Source organism: Aulonocara stuartgranti (genome assembly GCF_965226115.1).
Source record: "Aulonocara stuartgranti genome assembly, chromosome: 10".
Lineage (NCBI taxonomy): Eukaryota > Metazoa > Chordata > Actinopteri > Cichliformes > Cichlidae > Aulonocara > Aulonocara stuartgranti.
Window position 1 is genome coordinate 17,540,972 of NC_138946.1, and position 18,932 is coordinate 17,559,903.

General features: G+C 37.7%; 1 long non-coding RNA gene across 1 annotated transcript in view; it reads left to right on the forward strand.

The window, feature by feature from the left end:
- The window catches only part of LOC309715769, a 40,157-nt gene extending 21,501 nt beyond the window's left edge, over window positions 1–18,656 (forward strand). Inside the window, exons 2-4 of the long non-coding RNA XR_014279284.1 lie at window positions 18,107–18,326; window positions 18,399–18,455; window positions 18,568–18,656. This is a non-coding gene — a long non-coding RNA (uncharacterized lncRNA). The remainder of the gene's footprint in view (window positions 1–18,106; window positions 18,327–18,398; window positions 18,456–18,567) is intronic.
- The last annotated feature ends 276 nt before the right edge of the window (window positions 18,657–18,932 follow it).

Sequence of the window (18,932 nt, forward strand, 5' to 3'; positions counted from 1 at the left end):
AGCTACGTAGAAAAAGATCCTGGTGTAGAAAGTAATATTAAATAAATTCTAACAACAGCTTATCAAGCTTAAACGTGCTGCTGTTGTTCAGCCGCTGGTTTGCTCTTTCTGGCGCAAAGTGGACCAAAAACAAACAAGAGAGACTCACAACAGAAAAGCCGATCAGCTGATCATTAGCAGTTTCACGATTGAAGTAGCAGCCGGAGAGCGAGAGGCAGTCGCTCGTTAAGCTTAACGTGGGAATGCTTTACAAACATTCAGAGATGGACTTACACACTTGCTTTACTTCTCTCGGGGATAACTTTGTCGGAGATGAAATGCCAGGTTGCTAGCGAAGCTCCAAATGCTATCCAGACCACCTACAGGTCCCGCATGCCACAGCTGCTCTATCACGTGATGCATACTGCTCCGACGTTCTGAGGCGAGTTACGGCGTGTTGCAAGTTTTGTGAGGTGCTTTCGTGATATTTAATGGATCGGATTACATTTTTTATTTTTCTCCGATATCCGATCCAGTAATTTAGGTCAGTATCGGACCGATACCGATACGTAATATCGGATCGGTCCATCTCTAGCAATTAGTACAAATTTCAGGGACTTTTGAGAGCTGTTTCCTGTGTAATATCAACACGCTGCGGTTACTTAGAGGTTCCACTATACCAGTGATGCCAAGGATAAGTAAACAGTTCTTCCTAAGAAATCATGGCTTGCTGCAGCAGAAATGCCTCTCACTGCTCAGATATCACTCTCCAGACCCCAGAGAGAATAAACAGATTGTTTCGGAATACACACATGTCATCTCTAAGTACATCCTGCGCTACTGTACACTGTTCACTAACCTCGAATCTTGAAAGAGCAGGTTTGACTCAGCTGCAGTGATCTGTCGAGGACATAGCAGTTACCCGCAGTTATTTTAGGCTTATGTAACTATATCTGTAATACTACTCCCCCCCACCCATTTAATTTTGCACAAAATGTTTCCAGAGGCCTGTGTGATATCTTTTTGATTTGTTTGATATTTTTATAGTGCTTTCTATAAAAGCACAACTGAAAAGTGCTGTTTAAAGATTCTTTAGAGGACTGAACCATGACAGTTAAGGGGCATTTAGAGGGTCTCATAACAGAAACCATTCAAAGTCACATTTTACCTCTGAGTCCTTTAAAGGCAATGAAAGAGTCCCTCACTGGCTGCTCTTTCGGTTTTGCCGTAACCATGCTATTATCACTCAAACAGAAGTGGTTGCCCTGGAAATCTCAATAGTTTTCGAACATAATACATTTAAACCGTATTACCACATTCCCTATTATCTGTCACCTTCAGCTCTACTTTTGAGTGGCACGGCTGCTGCTAAATTGAATGTCTGCTTTTAAAGGCAATAGAAAAGTGGTTGTAATTTAACATTGCTGAAACTTGCTTTTGAACAAATTAATCCATCACTTTCCCAGCTGACAGGGGGAAAGGAAAAGAAAAACTTAGGCTGAATAATAAAACAGCAGGCTTTGTTCTGAAGAAATGTACTGGCATACCTTAACACATTCAAATGCAGGAAAGTGGATCCCTTCGCTTCTAACACATTTTTTTAAAGATTCATATATAGCCTGGATGTTTATGAGTTTCCTGTGGGTTCTGACAAGCAGCATACCTTCTTAACTAACACCATTTCGTGAAGTAATTTGCAATCGCTTCTATAAATAGGAAGCAATCTTTGTCCAATGAGTTGTCCACTCAGGTTGAAAGCAGTTTTTGACCCCTGAGGCAGCTCATTGTTGTTGCTGGAGGAGTTATTTTGGTGGACCTTACTGTCTATATAAGTTGGAGCTTAGGAGACTATAAAAGAGACCTTTTTTCCTCAAAATTCAATACTGACTTTCTCTTAAAGGTAGAGCGAAAGGGAGAGACCTTCAAATTGTGTTTGCATTTGGGACGCTTTTCTTGAAAATGTTGAAAAAATGACTCAGAGGAAGCAGCTGATTGAAAGTCTGTAAAAATCATAAACTTCCAACTTTTTAAGAATAATTTTGCATCATTTTGTTTAGAAACTGAACATCCAAGAAATTTTAATTTAACTTTAATTTCAGCACGTTTATCCAAATATGGCACACTATTAGGTTGAAATGATTCAGATCTCTATCAGCTTTATTAACTGTGATGGTAGCAAACAAGGACAGCTGCTTTATAAAACTAATCCAACATTATGTAGAAACAGAGTCCATGATTGAGGAGCTAATGGACTAACACCGTGTTTTGTTATTTTTAATTTGGATGATGGGTAATAATTGCTTGCATGTCCAATTAAATATCCAACTGAAAGAATCATTCTGGACAGAAAGACAACTCAATGTTGGGTTTTCTCTATCCCGCTATAGCAATAAAGAACAAAGACAGAAAACTCAATATAGTCTAAATTCAGACCCACATTTAATTATTAGCATCCAACCAAATACAATTCAGCCTTCTGAAAGCTTAAGCAGACACCAAGAAGTAAAGAAATTTCATGTCAGAAGACTTAAAGCCAAATTTGCTTTAAACGTACTTTTCTCTTAAATAAGTTTGCCTGACTCTGTCTCCATGAAAAGAGAATGAGACATTTCACTAATTGATCATTCTGAACTCAGAGTCCTCATTACTATCAGTGTGATATTCGGGTCTTGCTTCCCGTCTGTCAGATAAATGATCTTATAATCCGAATGTTAGTTTATAAAAGTACATTTATGATTTTACTAGCCCTCTGTGATTGTTTTAGCTCTGCTCAGAAACATTTATGTCTGGAATAAACTCCCAGAAATAAATTTAATTTGTAGAAAATTATTCATACTTTCATAGTGTTTTTGTAATGATCTGTCCTTAGTTTTACATTTAGTGTTTCTGAATGGGTTTTTTTGTTCCCTTTTCTGTATACCATCTGTCTTTGTCTCATTTGTGTCTGTGTGAGATTGTTCTTGTTCTCCTTTAAAGTTTATTTGCTGTTTATTTCAAAGTTTGGTTCCTCGTGTGGTTTTCTGTGTTGTATATCCCTCCTTTGTTCTTTTCCCTGCCCTCGTTAGTGTTTGTGTACCATATTACCCTTCTCTCCCGGGGATAGACGCCACTTCACAAATTACAGGCCTGTTTCTTTACTACCACAATTCTCCAAAATCCTAGAAAACCTGTTTAATAAACGATTAGACAAATTCTTAGATAAATATAAATTACTCTCTGACAGTCAATATGGATTCAGATCAAAAAGATCAACATCTCTGGCATTAATCGAATCAATTGAGGAGATTACGAATGCTATAGATCAGAAACAGTATGCAGCTGGAGTATTTCTGGATCTCAAGAAAGCATTCGACACAATCAATCATGACATATTAATTAATAAACTGGAACGGTATGGGATTAGGGGGGTTGTACTGCAATGGGTGAAAAATTATTTAAGTGACCGGAAACAATTTGTGAAGCTGGGTGTCCATTCCTCATCATGCTTGGACATTGCTTGTGGTGTTCCACAAGGCTCTGTACTGGGTCCAAAATTATTTATTATTTATATAAATGATATTTGTAAGGCATCTGATATATTAAAATTAGTATTATTTGCAGATGACACAAATATTTTTTGTTCTGGGGGGAATCTAAAGGAGCTGCTGGATACAATTACTTCAGAAATGTGCAAAATTAAAAAATGGTTTAACAGGAACAAACTATCGCTAAATCTAAGTAAAACTAAAATTATCTTATTTGGGAATTCCCTTAGAAATGCACAAGTGCAGATTCATGTAGATGGTGTGGAAATTGAAAGAGTACTTGAACATAAGTTTCTTGGTGTGATTATAGATGATAAATTAAACTGGAAGTCTCATATAAATCATATACATAACAAAATTTCAAGAAGTGTCTCAATCTTGAGTAAAGTAAAACACATTCTGGACCACAAATCACTCCACATTCTCTATTGTTCCCTGATTGCACCGTATTTGAATTACTGTGCAGAGGTTTGGGGCAATACTTACAAATGTTCGCTATCATCAATCTTTATATTACAAAAAAGGGCCATAAGGATAATCCATAAAACTGGTTACAGAGATCATACAAATCCACTATTCTTAAAATCAAAAATTCTAAAATTCACAGATCTGGTTCATTTTCTCACAGCACAAATTATATATAAAGCAATAAATAACCTGCTTCCTGACAATATTCTAAAAATGTTTTCTAAAAGGGAACGGGGATACAATTTGAGGGGGGAATTAAATTTAAAACATCCTCGTATCCGTACAACATTAAAAAGTTTTTGCATCTCTGTGTGTGGAGTGAAGCTGTGGAACAGACTAAGTAAAGATATGAAGCAATGTCCAAGCATGGCGCAGTTTAAAAAGCGGTTTAAGGATATGGTTTTTACAGGGTACAGGGAAAAGGTAGAGATTTGATAGGGTGTTCTTGTCTAATATTTTCATGTGTGTGCGCATGCACGGGTTTGTTGGTATGGGTATATATGTATGTGTATATGTATGTATGTATATGTATATATGTGTATGTGTATATGTATATATATATATATATATATATATATATATATGTATGTGTATATATATATATATATATGTATGTGTATGTGTGTGTATGTATGTGTGTATATATATATATATATATATGTATGTGTATGTGTGTGTATGTATATATATATATATATATATATATATATATATATATATATATATATATATATATGTATATATATATATATATATATATTAAATATATATAAAATTGTAGGTTGTGTATCCTTCAGGTGTTAATGGGGTTATTGAAAATGTGTATATGTGCGTATGTGTGTATATACGTAGGTATGGATAGATAGAAACATATATGTGTATATATTAAAAAAAAAAAAAAAAAAAAATTACACATAACATATAATGTAATTACAAGGAGGTATTTCTGTAGTCTATTGATACTAGATAGTGGAAAAGGGGTGGGATTAAATAAGCTTATGCTTCTTCCTGCTCCTTTTTGAACATGGACGTTATTTGGAGTTGTGGTTGCTCGTTTTCCTTTTGTTTGCTTTGTTCATTTGTCTCTTTTAATTCTATTTTTTTTTTTTATACTTTTTCAACATGTTCAAAATAAAGATTCAATCAATCAATCAATCAATCTGTGAATACAGTCTGTGTCTATGTTTGTCAGGTTGTCACTGCAAATCCCTCTTCTTTCTAATCTAATCTGGTTGATTTTGCCCTTGGATTTTCGTTTTTCATGTTTTTGGCCAGTGGTCTTCCTGCCTTCCTGTCTGCAGTGCCATCTGTTGATCACACGAGTTTTGCATATAAAGGGCTGGATTTCATTGCAGAATATTTTGACTCCTTTGGTAATGAAGCTTGTCTCCAATAAAAATGTTATTTTTATTACATTTATCTTCTTGTATTTCATTTTAAGATTACTAAATTTTGTCTTTGCCTTTATTATCTTCATGATTTAATGTCTCCTGTTAAGTACTTCCATGACCTTTTCATTCAGAGGTGCTATACAAATAAATTTGCTTTACCGTTGTGTGAAAACTAACAGCATTTAAAATGCAGAGATCAAATCTACTGTGTGTATGTTGCAGTAGATTAGATGTCCTTCGGTATTATAGCATTAAGCTTAGAACCTGGTTTGCATAATGCCTGACTCCATCACTTGTACTGTGTCTGCTGTTTGAATGATAATTCAGCAACGGCTCCTATTACTTAAAACACACTATTACTCATTACTCACTTTTACTCATTGCAAGGGTTAGCCGAGTACAGTAAGTTTATTGTTGCACTTTTTGGTGTTTTTGAAAGGGAATTTCTGCAAAAGCAGTGTGATCCAAACCACTGATGTGATAGGCATTAGTGAAGCTGTTTGCTTTTTAAACCACTTTTCTCCCGACTTTCAGAATTCTCAGGCACTTTTAAACTTTGATAATAATGTTTTGTACTAAATGTAACAACATGTGGAGAACAGTTTATCAGGGTTTTAAGTCATTAACATAATATTATAAGTTATTTTATGTTTTTTATGTTAAACGTTTCCATACCCTGTTCAGGGGTATGAGTGTTATGGTAATTTTGGGCTTCTGGTGATTTCTCTGAACTGGTCTTTTTACCAAAATGGAATGATTTTACTGGAGAAAAATGCAATAATGAATACGCAAATTGTCAATAGGGGTGAGGTCAGGGCTTTGGGGAGGCCATTCAAGAAGCTAAACATTAGGCTGCTTCATCTTTTCCAAAACCATTTTTCATGAGGTCAGTCTTGAGAAACCATTTCTCCAGAAGGCATTTTGCTTGTCAGGCGAGCTTGAAGGTGTCCATTTGGCTTCTTTCTTGGTCATCACTCTCTCAGTCTGTGGTAAAGAAAAACTCCTTCAGTGTGGACAGTGATGCTGGTGTTCCACTAGCTTCCAGTTCGTGGAAGGGTTGAGCCTTAGTGGTTTTCTTGAACATCCTAACCAATTTCCTTTCATATGAGGGTAACTGTTTGGCTCCCCTTCCAAACCTGTGGCATGGTGGCACGCCCAAATAACTTGTACTTATGTACAGTTTTTTGAATTAATGATCTTCTGATCTCCAGTTGTTTAGAAATGGCTGCAAAAGACATTCCCAACTTGTGTGAATCTACAAATCTTCTTAAATTTTGTTGGATTTTCTACTTGTACAAATTTGTCTATCAAGTTAAAATACATTCAGGACAACTTGAGTGTATGTCTTTGAGCCTGCATGTACACTTTTGACCCTGTGTGTATTAGACAAAATCCAAATAAATTCAAACTTCAAATCATAAAAATACTAAAATTACCGTAATATTCATGACCATGATGAGTAGGGATAAGAATCGAGAACAGGTTCTTGTAGAGAACCAGTTCGCAGTTGTTCATTTTTGTGGGGAATTGTCAGTCTGGCTGCTCATCGATCCCACTTGCACTACATTCAGCTGGTGCATCGGAGGAGGGAAATAATGGCACAGTCTGCAACCTGGACAGGGAAATTTCTTTTATTTTTCTTGCACAAAAGGACGAGCGCACAATGGTCCAAACTGCATCCACAATAGAAACAACTGCATTATGCTGCGAACGCTAGCCAAGAACCCAAAATGATTTTAAACATGAGTGAATGCCTCCCCAGCCCAGCAGCCAGACCCTGAACTTCAGCAGGTAACAAATGCAGTGATGAGCAGTCAGGCTGCAGCCTCTGTTTCTACCTGTTCATGTTTCTAAAGTAAAATCCCTGTGGCAATCGCTTTGAAGTCTATTTGTGCTAGAGAAATGTCTGTTGCCTAAACAGGACCGTTAAATCACTACACACAATTAAATGTCAGATACATTTAATTTAAGTCTATTCATTAATGTGGCTTCTCTTAAATGATGTTTTGACATTATTTTCTTTAAAATAGCACTGCCGCTACAGGTGCGTTTTCTATTTCCTTCTTCTATTGATTTCCTCTCTCACCTCAAATACAAGCAAATCAGTGGGTCTGGAAGCCTGGAATCATTTGCCTGCATCCGTCTTTAAAATGGTGGGCACACAGCAGATTTTCTTCCCAGCACGACACAAAGTCAAAGAAAAAACGAATTAGGGGGGGGAGCATCTCTTTTTAAGCAGGGCACCATTGTGAGATCTGAGGTCTGTAATTGAGAACCATGTAGGGATTTCATGCAAAAAGAAAAAAAAAATCTTTGCAAATTCTTTTAAAACAGCTCAAAGTAACTCTTGTCGCTTCAGTTGTTTTGAGATTTGGATCACATGTCCATAAAAATGTAACAGAGGGACATAGAAAATGTTAAAGCGAGGGGAGGAATAACCGACACAGCTCCGGTTGCTAAGGCTATCGTCCCTCGAGATGCAACTTAGTCTGTCTATGCGCGTGTGTGTGTGTGTCTGTGCAGCTGTGAGAGTTTTGTATGTGTATGTTTGTGCAGCTGTGAGTTTGTGCACATATGTATGCCTTAAGCATTAGTGTGTGTATGTGTTTGATTTGCTGACAGATCCTCTCACTTCAGAGAATTAATGTGTGAGACTCTATGCCCCAAGGCAGCTGGTGGAGAGCCAGGTGTTACCTCCTGTCTCGCTTCCTCTATCAAGGGCTATGACCAGATGAGGAGTCCAAAGGCCTTTTTTGTGTTTGTTTTTTTTGTCCTGGAGCTATGCAGACACCCAAACAGAGATGACAAAGAAAGGACAGAAAGAGGACAAAGTAGAGTAAAGTAGATCTGTCTTGTTCTGTCTTCACTTGTGTTGTACACCAGCTTTTCATGAGTGCTCAGTGCAGAGAGTTTGGCTTTTGTGTGTCTGACAGACGTGCTGTGTTCGAATGTTCACCTTACTCCAAGTAACAATGCAGCTATTGATTCCCCTGATGGTCCTCTTCCCACCTTCCTTTCAGGCTGACGCAAAGCTGTTTTCGTACTTCCTTCAATGTTCTACTCACTCATTATCGAATTCAACCCTGAAGATAAACAAATCACCAATTTGCCCATATAAAAACAGATTAATTTAACTGTGCTGTTTTTTTTAAGCTGTTAAATAAATCGTCTTACTGACCAGTTTTTAGTCAAACAGTGACTATTAGTGACTATTGTATTAGGCAGTCAGTGTAGTTGTGTCAAGACCCATTTAGTTCAAATAAGTTTGTTTTTCTATCTATAGTTATTTATATTTGGCAGTAAGTATCTGTCCTGAGACTTCCCTTTGCAAACGTAGAAAGCCTAAGGTGGGAACAGGAGCCAGAGCAAAGGAGACAATGACAACAGAAACAGTTGATTAAATCAGAAAGCATGATGTGGAGGAGCTAGGGGGAGGTGTGTTTGCAAAGTGGCTTGCAGGAAGTGTATACAGCCTGAAGCATCTGAAATAGCCTACCCTAGGTTGCATGAGTGATGTGTACTGGTAATAAGATCAGCTAATTTCATGGGATTGCTGGCTGAACGAACCAGTATGGTTGAACATTGGTCCTGTAGGTAGTTTCAAAAAGTATATGGAACAACCAGTCACTGGGTCTAATCTTGTCTGTGTTGTTCTCGGCTCGCCTTCAAACTGCCACTGAGAAAATCACGGAGAACTCTTACCATACAAAGAGCTTCCTTATAGTAATATGAAACCAAGTGTTTTGTTTAAATTCTACCCTGGCATATCGGGTTAACTGTCAGGCTACTTGGACTTTGCTTTTGTGAAGGTTGCAAGCACATTTGTATTGTATACCTATAATTCTCCATTCTGCATAGCCAAGTACCCAAGCAAATCTGCTATTGCTAGGTCTGAAAATAACATAAATAAACATGTACTGATCTTAAACCACATTCTTTTACTGACCAACAGGCTGCACGAAGAAGCTTCTTTAGTGCAGCCCATGTTTATTTTAATCTAGATGATGAAGCAGGGTATGATATAGAGTATGGCTACCTGTCCTGACAAGTTGCTACCAAATGGTCATATAGTGTCATTTGTTACTCGATATACCACTCTCGCTGATGTGTAGGCTTTTGGGTTTACAAAGAGGTTACTTTTGGATTTTAAATGCGAGTCTAGTATCATGAACTCACATGTAAATAGTTTTTTAATGTTTTATCACTTTTTTTTTTTGCTTTTTTTCATGCCACTTAATCTCTGAATTATTTTAAAATGGGATAACCATTCAGCATTAGATTTTCCAATGATTATTCATGTAGGTTTATCATTTATAAATGAAAATTGCATGCTATTTTCACTCAAATCATACTCTATATGGATGCTGAATATTTAATGACTTTTTAAAATTTCAGATTATAAACAGGTGGGAAGTAAACTTGGAGAAGGCAAACTTTTATTCTGCTGTTTTGCTGAGCTCGTTGTTTGCAGTGTTTTTGCAGATGCTTCACTTGTTCTGTAAAAGATGAAGTCATTAAAGACATTTTTGTGCTGGAGTCAGCAGCCGCCACTGCTGTAAGTTAGAAGGGCCTATGTCTGACAAAAACAGGGAAACTAACCAGTTTGACAAAACTACTTAATATGTTGAGCTTTTTAAACATTGCACATCTGTAAAAGTGCAATTAACAGTGTTTACACTAAATGCTTTAGTTGCCCTAAAGCTCTTTTTACAGCTCTTTGTTTATCCGACTGCTTTACACAACAAGCATTCAGGGTTTAGTTTGCTGCTGAGATATTCATGCACTGTGTATAAAGAAAAGAGCTTTTAACTATCTCTTGTTTGTGTGGGGGGGATTTACAGACTGCCAACCTAACAAATCCTAGGTTACAGTGACTTTTTTTCCAGATGCAGTTTCTTTTGTTTTTATAAACAGCATTTGTGTCGGTGACAAAATGTTCCCATAGTAGATGTCACACAAAGCTTCTGCAGCAGATTGTTGAGAATGGGTTTACAAAAGCTCTGTTCAAGAGGCAAAACCAGTGCCCTACTTGCAGGAGCACAGAGTGGCTTTGAATTCTTGTTCTTCTAATATTAGATTCTCAAATATTTCAAATTGTTTTAGGCAGAGCTGTAATTGGACAAATGTGAAATATTCATTTGTGTTAAGTTCAAAGTTAAGACAAAACTTGCTTAATTGTTTTAATTAAGCGTCTTTTTTTCCTCTTTTTTCAAATTTTCCTGGCAGACTCAAAACATCTGATAGGCATCAAATTGGACTCAACTTTCAGAAAATGAAATGGGAAAAACAAAAAATAAATTTTGTTTGATAAAATTACGTAAATTTGAAAATAATGAGTAAGTAGAGGCAATTATAATTGTTTGGCAAACCCAACACAGAAACCTAACTTTGCTTTTGGAAAGATGGATTTCTTGCTACTTTAAAACTAAGAAGCTTAATTTCAAAATGATTGTCATATGTGTTAAAAATAAACAACACTTTGCAAATGTATCAAATAGTAGTGTTGCTGGAACAGAGCTGAACAACAACAACAACAACACAGGATAAAGAAGGACATATTTCATGGTCACGTGAATATGCCAGTTTTCTTTAGTGACATAACATCTGCAATAAGCGTTCATCTAAATCTGTCTCTGTGACACTTTTTACATAGATTCAGTTTCTACATCCACTGACAGTTTTGCAGTTGTGCAGTGTAAGGCTGCAATCTTTTTAGACAACAATATAGGAAAGATTTGTGCTTTTTGTAGAGTAACCAACAGTTTGTCCACCAGTACTGCTTTACGCCTCCTTTTCTCCTTGATGGCCAGTGTTGGGCAGTAATATATTACTAAGTAAAAATTAATTACGTGATCCCTTGAACTATTTTAGGAATAAAAAGAGTGAGTGATTACAAATTTAAATTAAATGACCTGTTTTGGCTAATATATGCCGTGAACAGAACCTGATTTTATGAGTTCTTTATGTCAAACATGTGTGTGAAGTTACATAAAATTCTTCTGAGGCTCAATAATTAGTAACGTGGCTTTTTTGTAATTATTTAAGTCATTGCCATTGCAATAAGTGACATAATTAGGGCTCTAATGCTAATCGTCTAGCTGACAGTTGGTCAATTGCTCTTCCTTGAACATCTTACTGAGTGGACTCCCACTGGTGTCACTTTCATTACGACAAAAGCCAAGCTTCACTATCTTTCCAGGATTATTCCATAGCACAGGGAGGAGTAGACTACCTAAAGAGTGCTCCCGCCTTTGAAACAACCCAACTTATGAGAGACTGCTTGGTCTAACTCATTTAATATTGATGATTGTTTACTCAGTCGGCCTCAGAATAATTACCACCCTCTCATAGAAGTTTAATTGCATTTTATATATTTCATACTTTCAGAAAAAAAGGTGTTTGCACAACATAGCTCAATAACCAACAACAAAGCTTATCCTCTAAAAACAGAGGGTTTACCTTCTTCATGTTAACACTTGAGGCTTTGAGTGTAAATATGTGAGCACATGAATATTTCATTAAGTCTGGCCTTTGCACACCCAACAACAACTTTCGTGGCTTCAGAGGACACAGTTTGCTGAAACACTGTTTATTCTGTGAAACATCACATAGTTCTGAACAAGTAAAGTGCATAGTACCTGGCCTCAGGTACAACACACCAAAATGAAGTGTGTGTTGTTACATGAATTGTTGAATATAATAATTAAAGTCTGAGCTTCAGAAAATTAATTCAAATAAAATTAATTGTTGTATTCTTAGCAGGAATTAGCTTTTGAAGTAAAGATTAAAGACATTTGAATCAACAGTTGCTAGTTACATCACAGGAAATTACAGGGATTTTAATTTTTTGCACATTATTCCTACAACAAGTGAAATGCAAATATAGCCAAGCTTTTTTTTGTTGATAATCCAACAAAAAGGCCTCATCAGATCTATTTTAAATCTATTCTAATAGTTATTTTTAGGTCTACTCTAAATAGACATGATCCATTTTTCCACTTTTCTTTTGTGTTATTCCTCCAGTCTAAAGAAAAACCAGAGTCAACAAAAAATAACTGTTTCAATATAAAATTGTTAGACCCCAAATAAAAAATGACTGAACCCTTCAAAATACTGTTAATGCTCAAGAGAAATGTCAGAAGTGAAATGATAGTGAAAATACCACAAATTTGCTCTTCGGTGACAAAGAGGGTTGTGGATCCATACACTTCAGGTGCTAGACGCAAGATGCAAGAGTGGTTAAAACTTGTGCATCTGCTTATGTTTTACTAGCAATCAATTTGGTGCTGTGCTTTTCAGACAAGTGACTCTGGGGAAAACTAGCCAGTTAAACTGCACCTCAAACATCCTTATTAAACAGCTTTGAAAAAGCTCATCTGGGAAGTGAAGTTTGAGCAGTTCTAGTTCTCATTCTTAGGGTGTGCTGACATTTCTGTCTTTTTCATTTTTTCCATTTCATTCAGACAAACAATGCTGTCGGCAGAATGCATTTATTCTTTTGTGGCAGGTAATCTTGAGATACCAACCATCTCCACTACAAATTGATTGGTTGAAAAGCAAGGATGACCAAGATTTTCTTTGCTCAACTGCACTCTTAATTAAAATGTTACATAAGCTTTTTTTTTATTTATATATGCATGCTGCTTCTTTGTCATTTGGAGTACTCTGATTATGGATTGGGGTGTGTCCATCTCACACAGCATCACCAGTCATACGTCCCGATGCCCTGTGAGCCTCTTAGTAATTACCCTTATCGACCTCCCCAGATGTATCAGAGTCATGGGTTATCAGCCAGGGACTCCAATCACAATGCAAATAAAGGTAAGTTGAGCAGGATGATGCGAGTCATGTCTCATGTTTTATTCCTTCCTCTTGGTCCCTTAGGCGGAAAAAAAATGGGGGGGGGGGAAACAGACATATCCAATTATTAGCACAAACGGCATTGATTGTGTCCTTCCCTTGCAGAGTTTTTAAGGAAAACCACTGGGAAAAGGAAGACAGCGTCTACTTCAAACATAATGCCTGTAGGAACGATTTCTGTTTAACAACACATTATAATAGCAAGGGCTTTGCCATTTAATCAAACAGTCATTGGCTCCGATATTTTCTCTAATGCTTCACTGAACATGCATTTTAATTATTTTTCAGATAGTGACAAATTGCACACGTTATGAACAATACAAGCAAACACACTGTGTGTGTCACACATGATATACAAAGAACATAAATGTGTTTTTAATGAGGTTCCTGTCATCCTGTAACGGCTGCTCACAAATGATTAAGAAATCTGATGGACTTGAGAAACTGTGGTTTGATTGTGACTGCATGCTACAGATGTGTGCATCTGTGTGAGTAAAGCTGGAGCCAGGTGAGAGGAGTAGAGTACAGAAAGGATTGAAGGGAGATAAAATGCACCTGACTGGAATTGTGCTTCAGGATCCAAATCTCAGCTGTTATTGCTGTATGGCATAAAATGGCTTAAGGTGGTCGAGTACAAACCGCCCCCTTCTGTTAAATGCTTCTGATAGGGCCAATCCAAATGATGGATTTTTCCAGTAGGCACAAAATAGTGCAAACAGATTATAGAGGTTAACACTTGAAATGTGGTGCTGACAGAGTTATGGTTGCTTCAACATTTATAGTCATAGGTTCTCTTTTAGCAGTATGAATTATGCAACAAAGACAACCGGCCTAGGTTGACTATAAATAGCCCTTTGTTTAAAAGTCAATCATTCTTCACTTATAAATGAACACGCCTGTCATTGTTTGTCATTTGTCGATCACTGTGATAATGCATTTAATGTGCAGGACAGATTTATAGCTCTGCTTATAGATATACAGCTGTCTTCTGCAGAGAACCTAGCAGTCCCTCATTCTTTCTTTTATATTTGGTGGAGGCTTTGCTGGAAATGCAACAGTACACTAAAATAGGACTAAATACATAAAGATAATTTAGCTGACTCAAAACATCGGTGTAATTCACGATTTATTTATTTTTAATTGAGAACAAGGGAAAATACAGCACCATTAACCTTTTTGGTGGTGTAGTACATTATTTATGTAACCTTTAAATCATTCATGTTGGCAGCACAGGGTCTACATTTCACACATGTTTATGGGATTGTGTTTGAGGTTAAGTGCTTTGCTTGACAGCTCCAGTAATAACTGGTGATGGAGGGGAGGGGGCTGTTAGCCAACAAGAGCATGCACTATTTCTGGTAAGATGGAAGGACATGCAGAAAAAGCTTGTCAATCAAGGTTAAGGTATAGGCAAAAACAACACTCTTGTATCACTACCTCCTTTGGTGTACCGTAGCTTATTTTCACATCACCTAACATTTAACATTAGGGAACATATTTTAAATAAAACATTCATTAACAGATTCATTAACACGTTTATGAAGTCAGTGTTGAGCAGTAACTATTTCGAGCTAAGAATATTACTCCTTTCCTTAAGTCCACCTCAATTAAAGCAAACTGTGTGCTTCTTTCCTGATTTTATGAGGCTTGAGGTACAGCATAATACTCATGTAACAATCTTCCTCACATTTCATCTTGCCTTGTGGGTAGTTGCCCTGCTGTGTAATTGCTTACGATGGGTACAAACGGCTGCAAAATGTTCAAAATATGTAATCTAGCACCTTGGGAGGAGAGAGCTTTCTAAAGTCTCTCAAAGGACACCATCACCATGGAAATGACCAGTCTCTGAAAATAACAGAAATTATCATTGCACAGTAATTACGGATGTAGAAACATGCACTACAAAATTTATTTGTCATTGTGGGGGTTTTTTCTTCTTGGGAAAGCTGTGCTTGTATAGATGGCAGGTCAAAAGAAGATAACATTCATTTGAATTGTGGATGTATGTTGTTAAAATGTAAATCACAAAGTACCTACGACAATAAAACAAAATGAAAGAATGAGATGACCTATTATTTGATTCTTGGATATGTTGTTAATTATGGGTACATATTGTATACTTATCCCATCATTAGTAACGAAGCAATGTCCACATCTGGTTTAAGCAGTTCCTGTAGCAGTTAGTGATTTTCTTTGCTTTTTTCATTTCTGAAAGAAATGCTCGCTCTGAGTGCATGGTGCTGGATTTCGTCATCATGAATACATTTGTGCAGTCAGTGAAAAAATCCTCTGACCTGATGGAAATGTAGGGTGTCATCTGTATACAAATTCACATTGTTATAATTCAATCTTGTGATTGTTTGTGATTTATGTGTGACTCCTCCCACCAGAGGATCGCTGTGGGGGTTTTCCTCTTCTCTGTCTCAGGTGTGGACACCTGGGTGCGTCTTACTGGAGTCCAGTGCCTGCTGGGTCGTTGGATGGAATTCATTCCTGTTTTTGGGATTGGATAATTGGTTGATCACCCCCAGTGTGACAACCACCTGGCCCGTCTGTCCGAGCCTCCACCACCCAACAGACAGCCTGTGTTTTCCGATTGTTTAGGCAATGTCAGGAACAGACTATGACAGAGGCAAGTACCATATTATTATTATCATTACATGATTTGATTACATTTGACATAGTTTCATCTTATCTTTGTTTTCATCAATTGTTGTGTTTTACGTTTTGCAGTGTAGTATTTATTTATTTATGTATTTATGTATTTATGTATTTATTTATTTATTTATTTATTTATTTATTTATTTATTTATTTATTTATTTATTTTTTGTGTCCCGTTTGGATCTTTAGCCATCAGAATTGTTGTCTTAAGGCCAAGAAAGATGCCAAGCGGATGTATTTTACCAAGTGGATCATCATGGCCTTGCCATATTGGTCCATTTGATTGACCTTTATTATAATTATGAATTTATTTTATTTTCGGTTGCTACAAACGGGACAGACATGACTGGGGGATAGGACAGGGAGAAAGAATGAAAGAAAGAGAGGGAGAGAAAGAAAACCAAAGGGGAGAAGAGACGGTGAGAAGGGGGGGAAGAAAGAAAAAAACAAACAAATAAAACACCTGGATCACCTGTATGGAGAAAAAAACAACAGAAGAGAAAGCAAACAACAAAGAGCAACATGATAAAAAAAAACAGCACCATCACAATAAACTAGCTAGCAGCAGATAACAGTAGATAGTAAATAATAAACGATATTGTGCAGCACGCAAGATAGACAGCGCACAATGTGCTTTGAGGCAGCAGCCAAGAAAGGTGTAGTCCGTGTCTGTGAACACCCGTGTGTACACCTGTGTGCATACCTGTGTGGATCAGCATGCTTGTATTCCAAAGGTTTCTCCATGTAACAATCTGCTAGGGGGTGTGGGGAGCCATAGCCCCGTCCACCAGGGTATGAAGCAGGTATGGAGGAGATCCAGGCCCCAGATATCTAGAGGCCCCAGAGTACAAGGACCCGAGGAGGACCACCAAAGGGGGGGGAACCCTGCCACCCTCCTGGGAAGAGCTGAGTAGAGCCCCAAACGAGAGGTCACCCCGCAGCTACGGAGCAGAGGCCAGAGGGGGTTGCAGTGGCGTGCCCGTGGGCTCTGCCGGCAGCCGTGCCAGAGAGGACCGAGCTTCAGGCCCAGAGGCCAGAGGCCCGAGGGCATCCCACCCCCCGGAAGGAGCCCAGCCGGGCCACAGGCGCCCGGCCCCGCCAATCGGCCACCAGGAGTGAGCCGGTACATACATGAGCGCCCAGCCCCAGACGAGTGTAGTGTAGTATTTAAAAGTTTAGACAATTCCACCATCAGGCTGGGGTCTTTCTGTGTGGAGTTTGCATGTTCTCCCCGTGTTTGCGTGGGTTCCCTCCGGGTACTCCGGCTTGCTCCCACAGTTCAAAGACATGCAGTTGGGGATAGGTTAATTAGTTAATCCAAATTGCCCATAGTTGTGAATGCAGGAGTGAATGTGAGCGCGAATGGTTGTTTGTCTCTGTGTGTTAGCCCTGCGACAGACTGGCGACCTGTCCAGGGTGTACCCCGCCTCTCGCCCTATAACAGCTGGTATAAGCTCCAGCGCCCTGGAAAGGATAAGCGGAAGCAAATGGATGGATGGACTCCTTATATGTTTTGGTACATGCCATTTAATAGTCACTGTTCAATATATTTATTTCTACATTTTCTACATTATTTCTACATTTTTTATTTCTATAGGTAAATACATTCTCAGAGGGTTCAGTCAAAATGTTCCCATTTCTTCCTGTTATTCCAGTATTTATTTTTTGTGCAGCTAACAGGATTCCCTGCAGAGGTCTTTGCTCACAGATTGTAGAGGCAGATTTACCTGCTGCTGTGAGGCAGTAAATAGAAAGTAAAATGTGTCACAAACCTAAAAGGATTGCCTTTTGCTACTCAACCCAAGCTGGGAAGGGGGATATTGAGAGTAAATGCTTATTACCAGACAAATGGATCCTCTGCACCTCGGGCAATGTGAAAAGGTTAACTTAATACTGGTTATCCTTTTATAACTCCATATGCAAGCTGACATAGTCCCTGCAATCAAGCATTTACAAGGACAAAATCTTGATATTATTCACCAGTTTAAATGGAAAAGATTAAGTAAAATGCAAACACTACTACTACTAATAATAATAATGATAATAACTGCAACTGAAATGGATTTTATGGAAGTAATTTTTCTTTACATGGTAACATATGACTTTGATAACATAAACTTTCACCTGTCCTAAAATCAGGAGTTTATTATGATGGTCAATAATGGCAATAGAAATTATGGTGATGGAAAAATGGGCAATTAAAATCTTATTATTGTTCTCAGAAGCTGAAATGAACTGGAACTGGCTGCAGTGCTTCTCTGAAACTGCTATTAACTCTGGGTTAATGGTCATGCCCGCTGAAAATGAGGGAAATGGCTGAAGAGGGGACAAAGGAAAATAACAGTGAAAAGACAGCAGCTGAGTGAGGTCAGACTAAATGTCTACAAGGGTCTAATTTCATCAGCTTCAACTGGGAAAGAACTATTAAGCCTCTGGCGCTTGGTGAGTGAATGTCACTGCATTTAGCTTCATATCCACACATACACTTTTTAATACACTTCTTTTCTTATACAGACTGTGAACCTCTGGGTCTCTAAAGGGCTATGTGTATACATTTTACAGACACAAACAGTAAGCAGAGACAGTACAGTGAGCGTGGTTATGATGATGAATATCATTTATAGTTAAATCTTCTGTTCATTGTGCTCTGTAAACACATCTCTATTTCCATTTTCTTTTACAGGCATCCTTTTGCATCATTCGGCACATTACCAACACTGCTGTCCTTGCTTCCTCAGGGGACTGAACATGTTGGAGTGCTTGGCATACTTATTAAACCATATGGGCTCTGATGTACTAAAAGTGGCAACTTTGAAAAATGTCATTTGAATTAATGTCCATTGAATCAATAGAGCTAAATGAGGTAACACACTGGCAAGTATTGCAATAGTTGCGGTATTGTGAATTGGGCGTCTGTGGCAGGGGTTGGATGGAAGGTGGGGGTCTATTAAATTACTGCTCGTGAAAATTAAACCTTTCTGCCATGCAGCTTCACATTACAAAATTTTACCTGAGAAAACTCAAGTTGACCTTTATTATGAGCGCTTT